The sequence below is a fragment of the Gorilla gorilla genome, chromosome 18, assembly GCF_029281585.2.
Source record: "Gorilla gorilla gorilla isolate KB3781 chromosome 18, NHGRI_mGorGor1-v2.1_pri, whole genome shotgun sequence".
NCBI lineage: Eukaryota > Metazoa > Chordata > Mammalia > Primates > Hominidae > Gorilla > Gorilla gorilla.
The window spans coordinates 68075259-68091865 of NC_073242.2; the positions used below are offsets into that span (position 1 = coordinate 68075259).

General features: G+C 40.6%; 1 long non-coding RNA gene across 1 annotated transcript; it reads right to left on the reverse strand.

Moving 5' to 3' along the window:
- Positions 1-292: 292 nt before the first annotated feature.
- LOC129527449 (uncharacterized) lies at positions 293-2665 on the reverse strand. Its single transcript, XR_008672426.2, has 3 exons — positions 2115-2665; positions 1735-1900; positions 293-405 (listed from the first exon to the last, which is right to left on the reverse strand). It is a non-coding gene; the product is annotated as an uncharacterized lncRNA (long non-coding RNA).
- Positions 2666-16607: the final 13942 nt, after the last annotated feature.

Here is a 16607-nt window from a genome sequence, read left to right on the forward strand (position 1 = left end):
GCAGGGACCTCACTGTTCTGGAATTTGAGACACCATAGTCATAAATTTAACACAGCATTCTAACTGCTTTTTCTTTTTTATCTATCTTTCTCTATGTGCTACTGATCTCTGTGTTTATTTAAATTAAAAAAACACGTTATTTAATTTACTAAATATGTTATACAGCGTGTATTATTCTTCCTCATTTTTTTTACTACATGGTATGATTCAACTCATATGAGGTACATATGGTTGTTCCATTCATAGAAACACAAAGTGGAAGAGTAGCTCCCAAGGGCCAAAGGGAAGGTAAAGGGGGGCTGTTGTTTGACAGGAACAGAGTTTCAGTTTTGCAAAATGAATAAAATTCCCTATGAATGCAAATGATGGTTGCAGAACAATGTGACTGTGATTAATTCCTCTGACCTGCACATTAAAAAATTGTTAATATAATTAATTTTATGTATATTTTACCACAATGTAAAAAAGGACTTTTTAAAATGAACAGATTATAGAAATCTGCAACAGTGTAAATGAGTATCATGAATATAATCTTGCAATAAAAATTGATATAAAATTATCCATACTACATAATTTCATTTATATTAAATCCAAAAATCAAAACTGAGGGTCTGGCTTCCACTAATGGTAAAGCAGCTAGCTGAAGTAACACTCTCATAGAGAAAAATGATTAATCCTGGATAAAATAGTATATATCGTTATAGAAACACTTCTATATAGAATACATATATGAGATATATGTATATAAGAACTGAATGAGGATTTCAGCTGTGCCCTCCGTAGGAGAAATAAGTATTGAAGTTAGAATTCAGCCCAATTAACACCCTCTTTAAAAAACAACACTCTTTGAAGGGACACAACAGAATCCAAAGTCTCTATAACTCTTGTATGCAGTCTCTAGTGCACAATTTTTAAATATATGAGATGTGTGAAGACACATGAGAATGTAATACATACACAAGATAAAAAGCAGGCAGTAGACATCTCCAAGATGTAATCAGAAGACAAGAATTTGAAGGCAGCTATTATAAGTATGCTCATGGGGGGAAAGGAAAATATTCCATAAATGAACAGATGTTGAACCTCAGCAGCGAAATGAAAAATAGTCAAGTATAAAAATATGAAGTAATAATTTTGAGCTTATCTATAGATCAGAAACAGAAAACAAAGCAATAGAAATTATCTGATGTGAAGATGGAAGAAAAAAAAGAAAAAGCTTAAAGAAAATGAACAGAGCCTTACAGATCTGTGGAATGATTGAGTCTGAGAAGAGGGAAGAGACAGAAAAAATTAAATGGGTACAAAAGTAAATCAACAAAATTTAGGGAAAACAGACAGAGCCTTAGAGACCCATGGAATGATTGCGTCTGAGAAGGAGAGCAGAGAGACACAGGAATTAGATGATGTACAAAAGTAAATCAACAACTAATACCTGAAAATTTCCAAAAATTGTTCAAAAACCTAAATTTTTGTATCCAAAGTTCCACCCCCAACCCCCCACCCCCCGCAAAAATACAAATAAAACCATACCAAGGTCATATTGTGATTTAGGAAACTAGCAGGGGAGGACTGTCAATTGACTTGATATGCTTTATCATTTTTATTATTTATAAGAATGGAAATAGGTTCTCCTTAAGAGTTTTTTTCTCAGAGAAAGTCTGACATGTGAGGCACAGATGAGTTTTTAAAGGTAGATGACTTTTCTATCCTTGTCTTAAATGTTCCATTTTTTACCTTAGACATTATTTATATTTGTTTCTTCCAAATCCTGCAGTAATATTGATGCTCCAGAAAGAATCCCCACGGAGATTCTGCTCTTATGCGTCCACCCTCAGGGAGCTGAGGCTGTGCCTATGACAGTTTCAACAGCGAGTAGTCTTGGAATACTTAATCTGAAAAACTTAATGGAAACATGAATTAAGAGAATGATCACTGTTTCGTTCTATCAGCAAATTATTAAAAGTGGTCCAAAGGGGCTATTTAAAAAGAGATATTAAAAGATTTTCCAAGGGAGCCCTATTCAGGGCAGAAACGCAGACACTGTCCCTGACCTCACCACACAAACTTCGCTCATGTGTTGGGAGGGAACAAGGGGGCGCTGTAGCCCTGCTGACCTGGATCAATCACGGCCGGGAGGTTCACACTAGGACCCGGAGGCCTAGGAAGAAGCCTGGGTTGGGTAAGAGAAGCGGTGGATGTAGCTCCCAAAGCCCCTTCCTGTGGCTGTTTTCTGACTGAATAGAGCAGGGTCAGGCCCTTCCCCTGGGACTTTTTCTCCTCTTTATTGCAGTGGCGGGAGCGTCCCCGTGAGAGACCCGACCCAGGCGTGGGCCCTGCAGCCGGCCCGGGGATCCAAGGGGCGCTCCTGGGGTGCAGAGGAGGATTTGTGACAGCCCAGAGAACAGAGGATTTGAAAAGGCAAATGGCAGGTGACTAGAGACAGGATGTTTTCATTTCTGGCGGTGAACTGACGGTTTCAGACACTCGCGAGGGGGCTTCTCGAGGGGATCCCAAGAAGCCTGATAACTGTCGGTTCCGCAGCCATTTGCCAACCTCTAGGGAGGGGTGCACTACGCATGTCTGAAATGGCAGGCCCGGTACCCCATCCCTAGAGACGCCCTGCCACTGTGCGTGTCTCAATGGGCAGGACCATTACCCTGGGGACGGGTGCACTGCGCATGTCTGAAAGGGCAGGACAGTTACCCCACCGCTAGGGACTGGCTATATCGCGTATGTCTGAAAGGGCGTGGCGAGGGGAGGAGCGAGAAGGGGCGGGGCCGAGCGGAGAGGCGGGACGAGAAAAGGGGCGGGGCGTGCCCAATTCCGGCCAAGGAACATTAGTATGGCAACCCTGTCGCGGAGGCCATGAGAGGCGACCCGCTCTATGTTGGTCTGGAGAAATCAAACTTCCAAAATGACAAGCGCGAAGCCCGCAGCTCCGGGAGACAGGGTGCCTCAATTTCAAGGTGAAACTAGCCGCCCTAACTGCACTGTCTCACCAGGCAGGAGAGATTTGGGAACAACTAGGCTTCCTTCCGCAGGGAGAAATGGCTGGGCTGCGTGGAAGGGCGGGGCAGGAAGCAGAAAGGTCTTAGTGCATTGCAGGAGTTACAGTGTCTGGTCCGCTCCCAGCCGGTTGGTCGCAGGGCTGAGGGTCTGCGATGTGGGCCTGCTCCGGGCTGGGGGAGTGCGGAGCTCTTCGGGAGGGGCAGGGCGGTGCGCGCCTCGCGGGGCATGCTAGGAGTTGCAGTCTCTTCACTGGTTCCCCAAGGTGGATGGCGGGGCTGCAGGATGACAACCCAGATTGAGACAGGAGAGGACGCGGGGCGCAGCCCGGGAAGGAGGGGCAGGGCGGCGTAGGCGGCTTCACTTCCAAAGCTTTGCTGGCCATTGATTCCATGCCAAACCGTCGCCAAGGGAATTGAGTCAGGAGAGGAACTTGAGGAGCAGGTCTGGGTTGGGCAGTGAGGAGGGTGTGTTGCTGCGAAGTGCACCCCGCCTTTGCCCAAATCGGGAGTGTCTTGTCCTCACTCACCTGCCTTTTCGCTGCTTAGCGCGATTTTCTCTCCCACCTGCACCCGGGGTCTTTCCAGAGCATCGCGCCTCCTCCAGCCCCTGGAGCCGCCTGCTTTCCTAAGTGGCTGTGGGAACTGGCCTGAGGTCCCAGACTCTATCCACCGTGCTGCTGTCCTCCACTCTCTCCAAGCAGAGCGCAAGTTCAGCTGTCTTTGAAAGACACCTATGTGGGGAAAAGAAAGATCAGATCGTTACTGTGTCTATGTAGAAAAAGGAAGACATAAGAAACTCCATTTTGATCTGTACTAAGAAAAATTGTTCTGTTTTGAGATGCTGTTAATCTGTAACTTTTGTACCAACTCTGTGCTCACAGAAACATGTGCTGTATTGACTCAAGGTTTAATGGATCTGGGGCTGTGCAGGATGTGCTTTGTTAAAAATGTTCTTGCAGGCAGTATGCTTGGTGAAAGTCATCACCATTCTCCACTCTCTATTAACCAGAGACACAATACACTGCGGAAGGCCGCAGGGACCCCTGCCCAAGAAAGCCTGGGTATTGTCCAGGTTTCCCCTCACTGAGACAGCCGGAGATATGGCCTCTTGGGAAAAGAAAGACCTTACAGCCCCCCAGCCCCACACCCCTAAAGAGTCTGTGCTGAGGAGGATTAGTGAAAGAGGAAGGCCTCTGTGCAGTTGAGATAAGAGGAAGGCATCTGTCTCCTGCACGTCTCTGAGAATGGAATGACTCAGTGTAAAACCGACCATACATTCTATTCTGAGATAGGAGAAAACCGCCTTATGGCTGGAGGCGAGACATCATGGCGGCAATACTGCTCTGCTAAGCTTTACTGCACTGAGATGTTTATGTAAAGTTGAAGATAAATCTAGCCTACGTGCACATCCAGGCACAGCACCTTTCCTTAAACTTATTTATGACACAGATTCCTTTGCTCACATGTTTTTCTGCCGACCCTCTCCCCACCATTACCCTATAGTCATGCCACATTCCCCTCGCCGAGATAGTAAAGATAGTGATCAATAAATACTGAGGGAACTCAGAGACCAGCGCCGGAGCAGGTCCTCACTTGCTGAGCGCCAGTCCCCTGGGCCCACTTTTCTTCCTCTATACTTTGCCTCTGTGTCTTATTTATTTTCTCAGTCTCTCGCCTCCATCTTGCGAGAAATACCCACAGGTGTGGAGGGGCAGGCCCCCTTCACAGCTACTGCCTTTCCTGGGGATGCACAAATTCAGAGCTTTGCAGGGAGTGACCATGGGCGGTGGCTTCCTGAAAATGTCACGCTCACCAGCGCCTTTTTCGCAGATGTGGAAGTGGAGGCATGAGGGAGGGTAATTATTGGGTTACCGAGGTGCTGCTAAGAGCAGAGGAGAAAATCCCAGTTCCGAGCCTTGTGTCTTGTGTGACATTTCACCAACCCATTTAAGTACGCAAGCCCCCAAATATCTACCTAAAGATTATGATGGTTTAGATATTTTACCAACACATTTAAGTACATTTCACCAACCCATTTAAGTACGCAAGCCCCCAAATATCTACCTAAAGATTATGATGGTTTAGATATTTTACACTTAAAATCATTGGCCTCATGTCGACTGAAGCCTAACTGGCCAGTGTCTCAAAGACACAGATGATGACCTGATCCCCCAGGGAAACATCCAGGAGCATTTCTGCTTTCATGGAGACTCTTACTAATTGACGTCCCTAAAGCCCCATGTCCTCTGGGACAGTTCCTTTTATTCTTGGATGGTACCAGCTTTCATGCTGTTAAATCTAATCTGTAAAAACCTGAGCGTTAATCTCCATGAATATAAGATCTTGTTTTTTCTCATTTAAATGCCCTCCCTTTTTTTCTCTTGTCTGATATTGTGAGTAGGATTTCCACTAAAGTGTTGAAAGAAGTAGTGAGAGTGGGCATCTTTATCATAAAATAAATCTTAGAAAAGAAGATTCCAACATTTCACCATTTTCTGTAATGTTAGCTATGGGCTTGTCCTATAGTTAATAGGGAAAGTACTTCTTTATTGTGAGGTATATTCTTTCTATACCTAATTTGTTATAAATTTTATTAGAAATGGATTTTAAAATTTGTCAAAATAATTTTAGGCATCCATAAAAATAGTCATGATTTTTAATCTTTTCATTGTGTAAATAAAATTTATGGCATTCATTAATTTCCACATGTTAAAATATTCTTGCATCTCAGGAATAAATCTAACTCGATCATAATAAATGATCCTTTTAAAGTGCTTTTGAATTTCATTTGCAACTTTGTGGATGGTTTTGCATGTATGTTCATTGGGGATATTGGCCTTTATTTTTTTTTCTTGTAATGACCGTCTCTGGCTTTGGTATCCGGGTAATGCTGGCTTCATAAAATGAGTTTGAAAGTATTCCTTTTTCTTCAATTTTTTCAAAGATTTGGTTCTTTTTAAATGTTTGGTAAAATTCAGCAGTCAAGTAATCAGATCTAAACTCCATACTCACTACTGATCTATTCATATTTTCTATTTCTTTATGGTTCAGTCTTGGTAGATTGTACACATCTAGAAATTTATTCATGTCTTCTACCTTATCCAATTTGTTGGGATATAATTGTACATAGGAGTGTATGTACATAATAGACTTATCACCTTTTGTATTTCTGTTATACCAGTTGTAATGTCTCCCCTTTAATTCTGATTTTATTTATTTGAGCATTTTATCTTAGTGTAGCTGAAGATATGTCAATTTTATGATTCCAAAAAAAAAAACTCTTACTTTTTTCTCCATTTTCTATTGTTTTTCTAGTCTCCATTTATTCCTGCTCTAATTTTTTATTAATTTAATCACCTAGTAACTTTGGGATAATTTATTTCTCTTCTAGTTTCTTAAGTTATATCATTATTTGTTTAATTGTGATCTGTCTTCTCTTTTGATGAAGGTGTTTACTGCCACTCAGTCTCACTGGGATTAGCATCCATATGCACTATGGTCTTTTTGTTTGAGTCCATCAAACTCCTGATCCTAAAATTGCACCTTTGGCATATTGGTAAGCAGCAGTGCTAAAAGCCCACACGATGGGTAGGGGTTTTACAGTGAGAGAATTACACACCATGTTTCGAGAGGGGCTAATGTTAAATGCTCTTTTTTTCTTTTTATTACTCATCAGTTTCTAAACCATAAGGCAGAAGGAATGTGCACCTCATCATGAGAATGCACATGACAGCAGCAAAGGAAGCTGCAACTTAGAAAAGGCCACTATTCTTGCTTGCATGACAGTAGCACTTGTCAGAGCAACCAAGTGACATGCATAATTCTCTCCAAAGTAAAAGTCCCTTTTGTTTCTGCAGTTTTACAAAAGACCATCCCTAAGCCTGTCCTGAGAGTGTGCAATAATAAACAATGTTCAGATGACTACCCAGGCATTTAGTAATAATAACCAGACCAGATGAAGTGACCACAGAGATATACCCTGACTGTTGGTAATCAGGAGTGAAGTACTGACTGATCAAGGTTCTGTCTTTTCACTGCCTTGACAGGCAAGTGTCTTGCAAACTGCCTGCGAAACACAGGCTACACTTGATGACACATCATGCTGGAGCAGAGTCAATTGACCATTTATGTCTAGGTGATGGGTGTGCTTTAGTGTGGGCAGGGAAGGCAACTCATGATAAAGGCCATAAACTGCTATTTAGACCAAAGCAAAAGCCCACCACCAACTGGTGGCTCTGACTGAGTTGACTTTTAATGTATCATGAAACCAGTAGGCCAAAAGCAGTTAAAGTTGAGCAGGTGTCCTCAGTTATGGTTGGTTAATCCAGTTTGTGTTGTGAATTGTTTGATTAGCCTCCCCTTTACCCCGTTAGTGAGGGAGAAATTACCACCCTAGGGCTACTGGAAGGGTTAAAACCATGGCACCAATCACTGGACAGATAAGATTGACAGCAGTTATTCATTACATATAATCATGAAAGGAGGAAAGTACTGTAAGGTAAACAGACCCACACAGGGATTGCACCTGGGAGCAGAGAGAACAAACAGGAGGTGTCAGGGGAAGGCTTTGTAATATCAAGAGGGTGAGATGCTCCTGGTTCCCACAGGAGGTTGTTATTGGTTGGTCTGAATAATTCTGTGATCTTGGGGGAAACTGAAACACATTATGCAACCAACTGCTAAGACTACAATAACACTATAATATTGCAATGCTGTAATGTACTATGTACTATGATACTAATTACAGGATTCTCACTTTGTTGATAGATTCTTGGAAACTGACTTTTTATTACTATGTGAATGAAACCAATCTTACCATTGGCTAATTGATATAAATAAGAGTTAATTTCCTATAATATATAGTTTTTTCTTTCACTTAAAATCAGTTTCCAAGAACCTATCAATGACGTTAAGTGAGCACTTACTGAACATGTATTTTAGTGATGTGTAATAGAAAGTAGCTACATAAAATACACTATATAAAATATACTATTCATATACAAAACTATACTTTGTGCTAAATATTACATGGGTTAAACACATAACAATGTTCTAGAAATGGACAGACCATATATATGATGTTGTTTTGTCGTAAGTAGGTAAATGTAAACCTACCTTTAAAGGCCAAAGGAGTTGAGAGGTTGAAGAAAGAGGCTGACAAATCAAGTTTCTTAGAAGGAAACATTTAAGAGGAACTTATGAATAGAGGCTATGTCTTAGATGGTTGAAGATGGTTCATCCCTGTACTGTTACCTCCCAAAACCTAGACACTTATCACAGGAAAGGGATGTGTAGGGCAATTGAAATCACTATATAAATTTGCCTAAGGGTGGGATTTATGCTAAGTACCTGTTCACAATAACTTCAACATTGTTTTGACTTAAGGGTAGAGCTTACAGAAACAGTCAGTTTCAATATATAACATAGGTACTTGAACCCTCCCTCAAAAAAAAATTGGAAGAAGTACCTGTGTCATAATTTTATTTTTTTCAGTAATTTAAAATCTTAAAATATTGTTATGTTCAATTAAGTAATCTTAAGTTTCTCACTAAAAATTAACATTGCTAAGCATTAAATAATAGTTTTAAGACAGTTTTTACCCCAGCACCAGTGATTGGATAGCAGAGCTCTAGGCTGCATCTCTTCAGGCCTGAGTGACAGAAGATGTGAACCAACTCGTAGCCAAATAAGGACAGAGCGAATAGTTCCAAGCTGCAGCCCTTTTCAGGCAGGACTCCCCCTTATACTGAAGCCTGGCCCTCACTGTGGGACATTTGCATTTAACCTTGTATATAAGGTTTTTTAATTTGTAAATTATATATATGTGGCCAAGCATGGTGGATCTCATCTATAATCCCAGCACTTTGGTAGGCTGAGGAGAGAGGAGCTCTTGAAACCAGGAGTTCAAGAGCAGCGTGGACAACATAGTTTGAGTGCCCTGTCCCCCACCTTTTCTACAATAAAATGAAAAAATTAGCCAGGTGTGGTCATGCATGTCTGTGGTCCCAGCTACTCGGCAGGCTGAGGTGGGAGGGTCACTTGATCCTGGGAGGTAGAGGCTGCAGTGAGCTGAGATCAGGCCACTGTACTGCAACCTGAGTGACAGAGCGAGATCCTCTCTTTCCCTCTTTCTCTCCCTTACTCTGTGTGTGTGTGTGTGTGGGGGGGAGATGTGTATTATTCAAAATAAAAACAATATAATGGCAATTATTATTATTTTTGAGACAGAGTCTCACTCTTTCACACAGGCTGGAGTACAGTGTGCAATGTTGGCTCACTGCAACCTCCGCCCCCCAGATTCAAGTGATTCTTCTGCCTCAGCCTCCCGAGTAGCTGGGATAACAGGTGCCCACCACCTTGCCCGACTAATTTTTGTATTTTTGGTAGAAACATGGTTTTGCCACGTTGGCCAGGCTGGTTTTGAACTCCTGAGTTCAAGTGATTCTCCTGCCTGGGCCTCCCAAAGTGCTGGGATTACAGGCATGAGCCACAATGCCCTGCCAATGATAATTATTTTTAAATTTTAGATTTTACAATCTTTCTGACCCCTTGGCTCTTGAGGCAGCCTGAGCTTTGAAAATAGGCAATCCTCTATTGCAGCAATGTGCAATGGAAGTAAAACATGAGCCACGTGTCTCAATTAAAATTTTCTAGCAGCAACATAAAAAAGAAAAAAAGTGAAATTGATTTTAATAACTTAATATATCCAAAATATTTTAACATAGCAGAATTGAATTATTAAGTATATATGTATATATATGTGTGTATATATATATATATATATATAAATCTTTAAAATTCTTTCTTGTATTTTCCCCTAGCATATCTCAGTTCACACTGCGAACAATACAGATGCACAGTAGCCCCCTGTGGCCAGTGCCTGCCACATTGCAAATGCATCTCTGAGAGCTCTGACTTTTCTGAATTTAGAAAGGTAAAGGGCCTGAATCCTCCTTTTCTGCCAGATGGGAGGAAATGCCCCTTCTCTGTCAATATCTCTCCTGTTTCAAGGATAAGAGAGGTCGTGCCTGAGAGGCAGCAGGGGCATACAATAAACAAGTGTTCACAAGTAGACTACTGCTGTCCACTGTTGCTTGGTGTGGAGTCATCACTCCTCCAGGGATCAGACAGCAGTCCAAAAAAGATGCGACCCCAGAAGGGGGAAACCTCATGGTTTTAGACCTGTCCATAGCTTTGACCTCCACAGTTTAGATGTCAAGAGAAGAGATTAAAAGCAAATGTTTTATCTTGCAATATGACGTTGGCAAATTAAAATAGAAAGAAATAAAAACATGTTACCATAAATATCAATTAAACACAAAAGAAGGCAATAAGAGGAGAAAATAGCTACAAGAAACAAATAGAACTATTAACAAAATGGAAATAGCTCATTCTTTTCAAGATTAAAATGAATATATACATGGAGTAAAATGTCCAATAAAAATACATAAATTGGCTAAAGAGATTTTAAAAACAGATTTATTTTCTGCTGTCTATAAGAAACTCACTTTAGATCTAAGCACACATATAGGCCAAAAGTGGCAGTATGAAAAATACCTTCTAGGAAAATTGCATCAAATGACAGCAAGAGAGGTCATAATTATGTAAAATACACATTAAGCCAAAACTGAAACAAGAGACAAAGAAAGATATGATATAATGATAAAAGTGTCGATTCACTGGGGAAGCTGTATTAATAATAAATACATGCACACTTCACATCAGGGTTCCCAAATGTGTAAAGCTAACCTTGACACAAATGAAGAAAGAAATAGCTATGTAAAAATGGTAAGAGACATAATTACCCCACTATCAGTAATGAATAATAAAACCAGACAGAATGTTAACATGAGAACAGAGGATTTGAATAACACTGCAAATGGTGTAAACCTAAAAGACATATAGAAAATACTAGTCACAGTGAGTAGAAGTGAAAAAAGGAAAAAACAAACAAAACACTACACACAGCAACATCAGAATACACAATCTTTTTAAGAGGTCATGAAACATTCTCCTGTGTAGATGACCTACTAGGACACAAAACTAAGTTTTACTAAATTTAAAAATATTAAAATATGGGCCAGGCATGGTGGCTTGTGCCTATAATTCCAGCATTTTGGGAGGCTGAGGTGGGAGGATTGAGTGAGTTTAGGAGTTCAAGGCCAGTCTGGGCAACATAAGGAGACCCTGTCTCTACAAAATATAAAATAAAAAGTTTAGCTGGGCACATGTCTGTGCTTCCAGCTACTCAGGAGGTTGAGGTGGAAAGATTTCTTGAGCCTGGGAGATTTAGACTGTGGTTAGACATGATTGAGCCACTACTGTGCTTCAGCCTGAGCAACAGAGCAAAACCCTGTCTCAAAAAACAAAGGATTAAAATATTACAAACTATCATTTTTGATTAAAAGGGAATAAAATTAGAAATCAATAGCAGAAGAAATACTGGAAAATCTGAAAATATGTGGAAATTAAACAACATGCTCTTGAGCATGTTCAAGGGTTGGAAGACAATATTATGAAGATGTCCACACTACCCAAAGTGATCTACAGATTCAATGTGATCTCTATCAAATTTTAACTCTCACTTCATTTTGCAGAAATACAAAAAAAAATTCTAAAACTTATATGGAATCTACAGTGAGTATCAAGAGCCAAACAACCTTCAAAAAAGGAAATAATATTAGAGGCGTCACACTCCTTGACTTCATAATGTATTACAAAAGTACAGTAACCAAACCATTTGGTACTGGCATAAAGGCAGATGGATAGACCAATGGAACAGAGTAGAGCACAGAAATAAACTTTCATTTATATGACCAAATAAAGAGTTATTTGTATATCCATATTCATTGCAGCATTATTCACAACAGCTGATAGGTGGAAGCAGCCCAAATGTCCCTCTATGAATGAGTGGCTAAAGACAATTTGGAATATATAAATAATGGAATATTATTCAGTTTTTTAAAGGCAGGAGATGTGATTATTTTCACACTAAGGATAATCTTGAAGACATTATGTAAGTAAAATAAAGTAGTCACAAAAAGGACAAACACTGTGTTTTTCCAGTTAAATAAGGTATCTAAAGTGGTTAAACTCCTAGAAACAGAAAGTAGAATCGTATTAGAGCCTTGGGGGAGGACATAAGCGAGTAGTTGTTATTTCATGGGTATTGAGTTTTAGTTTTGCAACATAAAAGCATGACAGAGATATGTTGCATAACAAAGTGAATATATTTAATATTATGTAACTATGTACTTAAAATATCTAAGCTGGTTAATTTTATGTTTTTTTTGTTTTGTTGTTCTCTGGGGTGTTTGTTTGTTTGTTTTTTGCTTTTTATTTATTTATTTTTTTAGATAGAGTTTCACTCTTATTGCCCAGGTTGGAGTGCAATGGCCCCATCTCAGCTCACCACAACCTCCGCCTCCCAGGTTCAAGCGATTCTCCTGCCTCAGCCTCCAAGTAGCTGGAATTACAGGTATGTGCCATTATGCCTAGCTAATTTTGTATTTTTAGTAGAGATGGGATTTCTCCAGGCTGGTCTCGAACTCCTGACCTTAGGCAATCCACCCGCCTCAGTCTCCGAAGGTGCTGGGATTACAGGCATGAACCACCACGCCCAGCTAATTTTATGTGTTTTGACTACATTAAAAATGAAAATCTTTCTAAAGAGATATTTATAGCCCTTTTTAAAAATTACCTTCAAATCATAAAAATATCAGAAAAAACAATAAAGAGGCCAGGTGCAGTGGCTCATCCATGTAATTCAAACACATTGGGAGGCTGAGGAGAAAAAATAGCTTGAGGCCAAAAGTTGGAGACCAGCCTGGGCAACATAATAAGCTCTCATAAGTAGAAGGAAACTAGCAAATTACAAAATATATGGAACTTAAAACAGTACACCCTTGACTTCTTGCTGAAGGGTCAGAAAATTTGATATTGTTAAGATGTCAATACTACTGACAGTGAAGCACAAATTCAAAGTATCTTCTATCAAAATCCTAATGTCACATTTTTTGCAGAAATATTAAGTCTTAAAATTCATATGGAATCTCAAGGGACAATGAGTAGCCAAAATAGCTTTAGAGAAGAACAAAAAGAGGTATCACACTTCCTGATTTGAAAACAGATTACAAAGCTATATAAATACAAACAGAAAGACAAATAACTGATGGAACAGAATAGAGAACCCAGAAATAAACCTTCATGAATATCATCAAATAATCTTCCATCAAGTTGCCATGACCAAACAACAGGGAAAGAACAGACACTTTAACAAACAGTGTTATAAAACTGAATATCAAAACGGATGAAAATGAAATTGGACTTTTTCACTTGCACCATACACAAAAATATCTTAAATGAATTAAACACTTACATCTAATAAGATAGCTATAAAACTCTTAAAATATATGGTAAACAATCATATCATGGCATTTGTCTTTGTGAATTTTTTTGAATATGACATTAAAAGCAGAAGTAACAAGAAAAACAGAAAAATTAGACTACATCAAATGCAATAAGCTTTCTGCACATCAAGGAAAACATTTAGCGGAGTAAAAATGCCACCTAAGAAATGAGAAAAAATTGTAAATGATATATTTGATAAAAGTTAATGTCCAGAATGTATAAACAACTTATAAAACCCAACAATAAAAAGTGAATAACCATATGTAAAAATGGACAAAACTCTCAACAGATGTTTCCACAAAGCAGATATACAAATGACCAAGAGAAATTTGAAAATATGCTAAAAGTCATGAATTTTTAGATAAATAAAAAGCAAAACCCCAATGAGTTATTACCTCACACTCATTAAGGTGGCCACTATCAAGTAAGAAAAAATAACAGGTGTTTTCAAGGATGTAGAGAAATTTGAATACTTGTATACTGGTGGTGGAAAAAATAATAATGCAGCCATTATGGAAAACAGTACAGAGTTTCCTCAGAATATTAAAAATGGAATTATCATATGATCTGGCAATCCCATTTCTGGATATCTATCTAAATTGCAAAGCAGGACCTGAAAGAAACATTTGCACACCCATGTTTATAACAGAATTATTCTCAAAATCCAAAAGGTAGAAGCTACTTAAATGTACCTTGACAGATAAATAAGTAACGAAAATATGATATATGCATACAATGAAATATGATCTTAAAAGGAAATCTTATCACATGCTACAATAACAATAAATCTTTAGGACATGATGGTAAGTGAAATATGCCAGGAAACAAAGTGACAGTGAGTGCATGATTCCACCTATGAGATATCTTAAGTAGTCCAATCATGGAAACAGAAAGTAGGAAGTGTTTGTCAAGGGCTCAGGAGAGGGTAAAATGAGCAGTTGTTGTTTAACGGGTACTGAGTTTTAGTTTTGCAATGGAAAAGCTCTAGAAGCCTGTTGCATAACAATGTGGATATATGTAATACTATTAAAGTATGCAATTAAAAAGGTAAAGAATGGCAAATTTTGTTATGTGTTTATGTTACAATTAAAATATTGTAAAGTGATACATAAAGGAGATACAGTGTTATAAACTTTTCACAAAATTACCTTCAAATTACAAAAGTGATTCCCTCACACAAAGATAATATAGATTCCTCAATAAACACATGGGTAAGTTAAGACTATTTACATGACTACTCTCCTGAATAAGATAAAACAACTTTTGACACCAGCCAAGAAAAGAAATATGCAAGATAAGTTATGAACAAATGGAGTATATTTATAGAGGCAAAGAAACATACATGAATTTATTGGTGATAGACATGGCTGATTCATAGTTTAATTAAACCTCACTTCGACTTAACGTGTACACACACAGTTGCAGATATACATCCGAAATCACAATACTTAGATAAAACCAAATACAATACACAAATGTCAAGGAACGTACCCTAAAAAAGAAACACAGTAATATGAAATTGCAAAACAAGAATGAGAGAAACATTTACCAAAAAACTCCTGTATAAAACATAGATGTACTATTAAGAAAGAATCCTCCTAGATAACTACAATTTTCAGCTGTGACTGTGCACCTGTGGTGAGCAGGGATTTTTGGATCATGACTGCGTTAGGAAGACGCTCCAGGTGACAGGCAGTGCCACCTCCAGAGAAGCCACTGCTGCGATCCGGGGTGCACCGGGCAGCGCGGGTCGAGGCAGCTGAAGCGCTGGCTCGGGAGTCCCAAAGGGCGCCCCGGCCCAAGAGACACCGCTCATGCTCCCGAGCGCCCCGCAGGCCACCACCGCCTCCTCCGTGTCTGCAGCCCCCACTGGGCACCCGACCCCTTCCTGGACTGCGGAGGTCCTGTTCCTTCTGGAGCGACTGACAGCTTTTCTCCCGGCCTCCTCCCTCGCTCGTCCGGCAGATGCAGGACCGGAGATCTGAGCTGGTCCTGCGTCTCTGAGGAGCCAGGGGGCCAACTGTGAGAACGATGAGGCGAGCTGCTGGGGGAAGGGGCGACAGGAATGCCGGGCTCGTGGGGCCGCTGTCGGCGGCGTGGGCAGGGCTGGCTGCTTCCTGGGCCAGATGGTCAGAGGTATCAGAGGTGGCCACCGTCCCCACCCTTGGCCCCCTAAGCCGGCATTCATACATTCTGTGCTTAAGAGACGGAAGAAGCTCAGCGGGAGCTGCTGCTCCAGGAGGCGGAGTGGCCTGGCGGGGGCGCTCACAGCCGCCACCTGCTGCGAGGCGGGCTGGTCTGCTGCCTGGGCCCACGAACACCCGCCCTTGTGCAGGACACACCGCCGCCCTTGACCCGCTTTCTCCCTGCCCTGCTGTGCAAAAATGTTCAGGTGCCAGATCTCGGGCATTCTGGGCAAGTGTACTGTGGCGGGGAGGCAGCAGGGAGGAGGGGTTTGCCAGGAGCCCTGAACAGAGTTTCTTGGAATGGAGAGGAGAGAGAGGTGGCTGGCTGGTTCCAGTTGTAGGTAGGGGCACGACAAACACCCGGCAGCCCGGCAGCAGTCCCTGGCCTAGGGCGCTCCCCCCCAAATTTTCCAAGGCTTCTTTTGGCTGCCAGTGATCTCACGGTTCCACTCATGCCTGCCAGGGAGCCCCGAGGTGGGAATGCGACCCGAGGTGGACCCTGACGAGGCCTGGCGTCCTACCCGCCCACCCGCGATCCTGATCCGTCCGGCTGGCTTTCACGCTGGTTGTCTGGCGGCCACTTTTATATATAGCAAGCTTGACCAGCGGGGGCAACGTGGGATTGGGTGGCCGGAAGGTTAAAGGGGATATTAGGTTATGGTGGGGGGTGGGGGGGCGTCCTGAGGCTTATAGTAGTAGTAGTAATAATATTCTTCTTTTTATTATGTAATTTATAAATATAAATGGTCATAAATACACAAATAATATATACTTACGTAGATACTATAAATGTCATAGTATAAATATGCGTAATATATAGATTATATATTTTAGTAAATATGTATAAATATTAAATCAGTAATTATAATTATTTGGTCCTTGCTGGGGTTCATCATTATTGTAATTATTACCATTATTATAAATGGTAATTGTAGTAGTAGTAGTAATAGTAGCAGCTTTTTTTTTTTAATAACAACACTGAATAAACTGTCTCTATCAAATA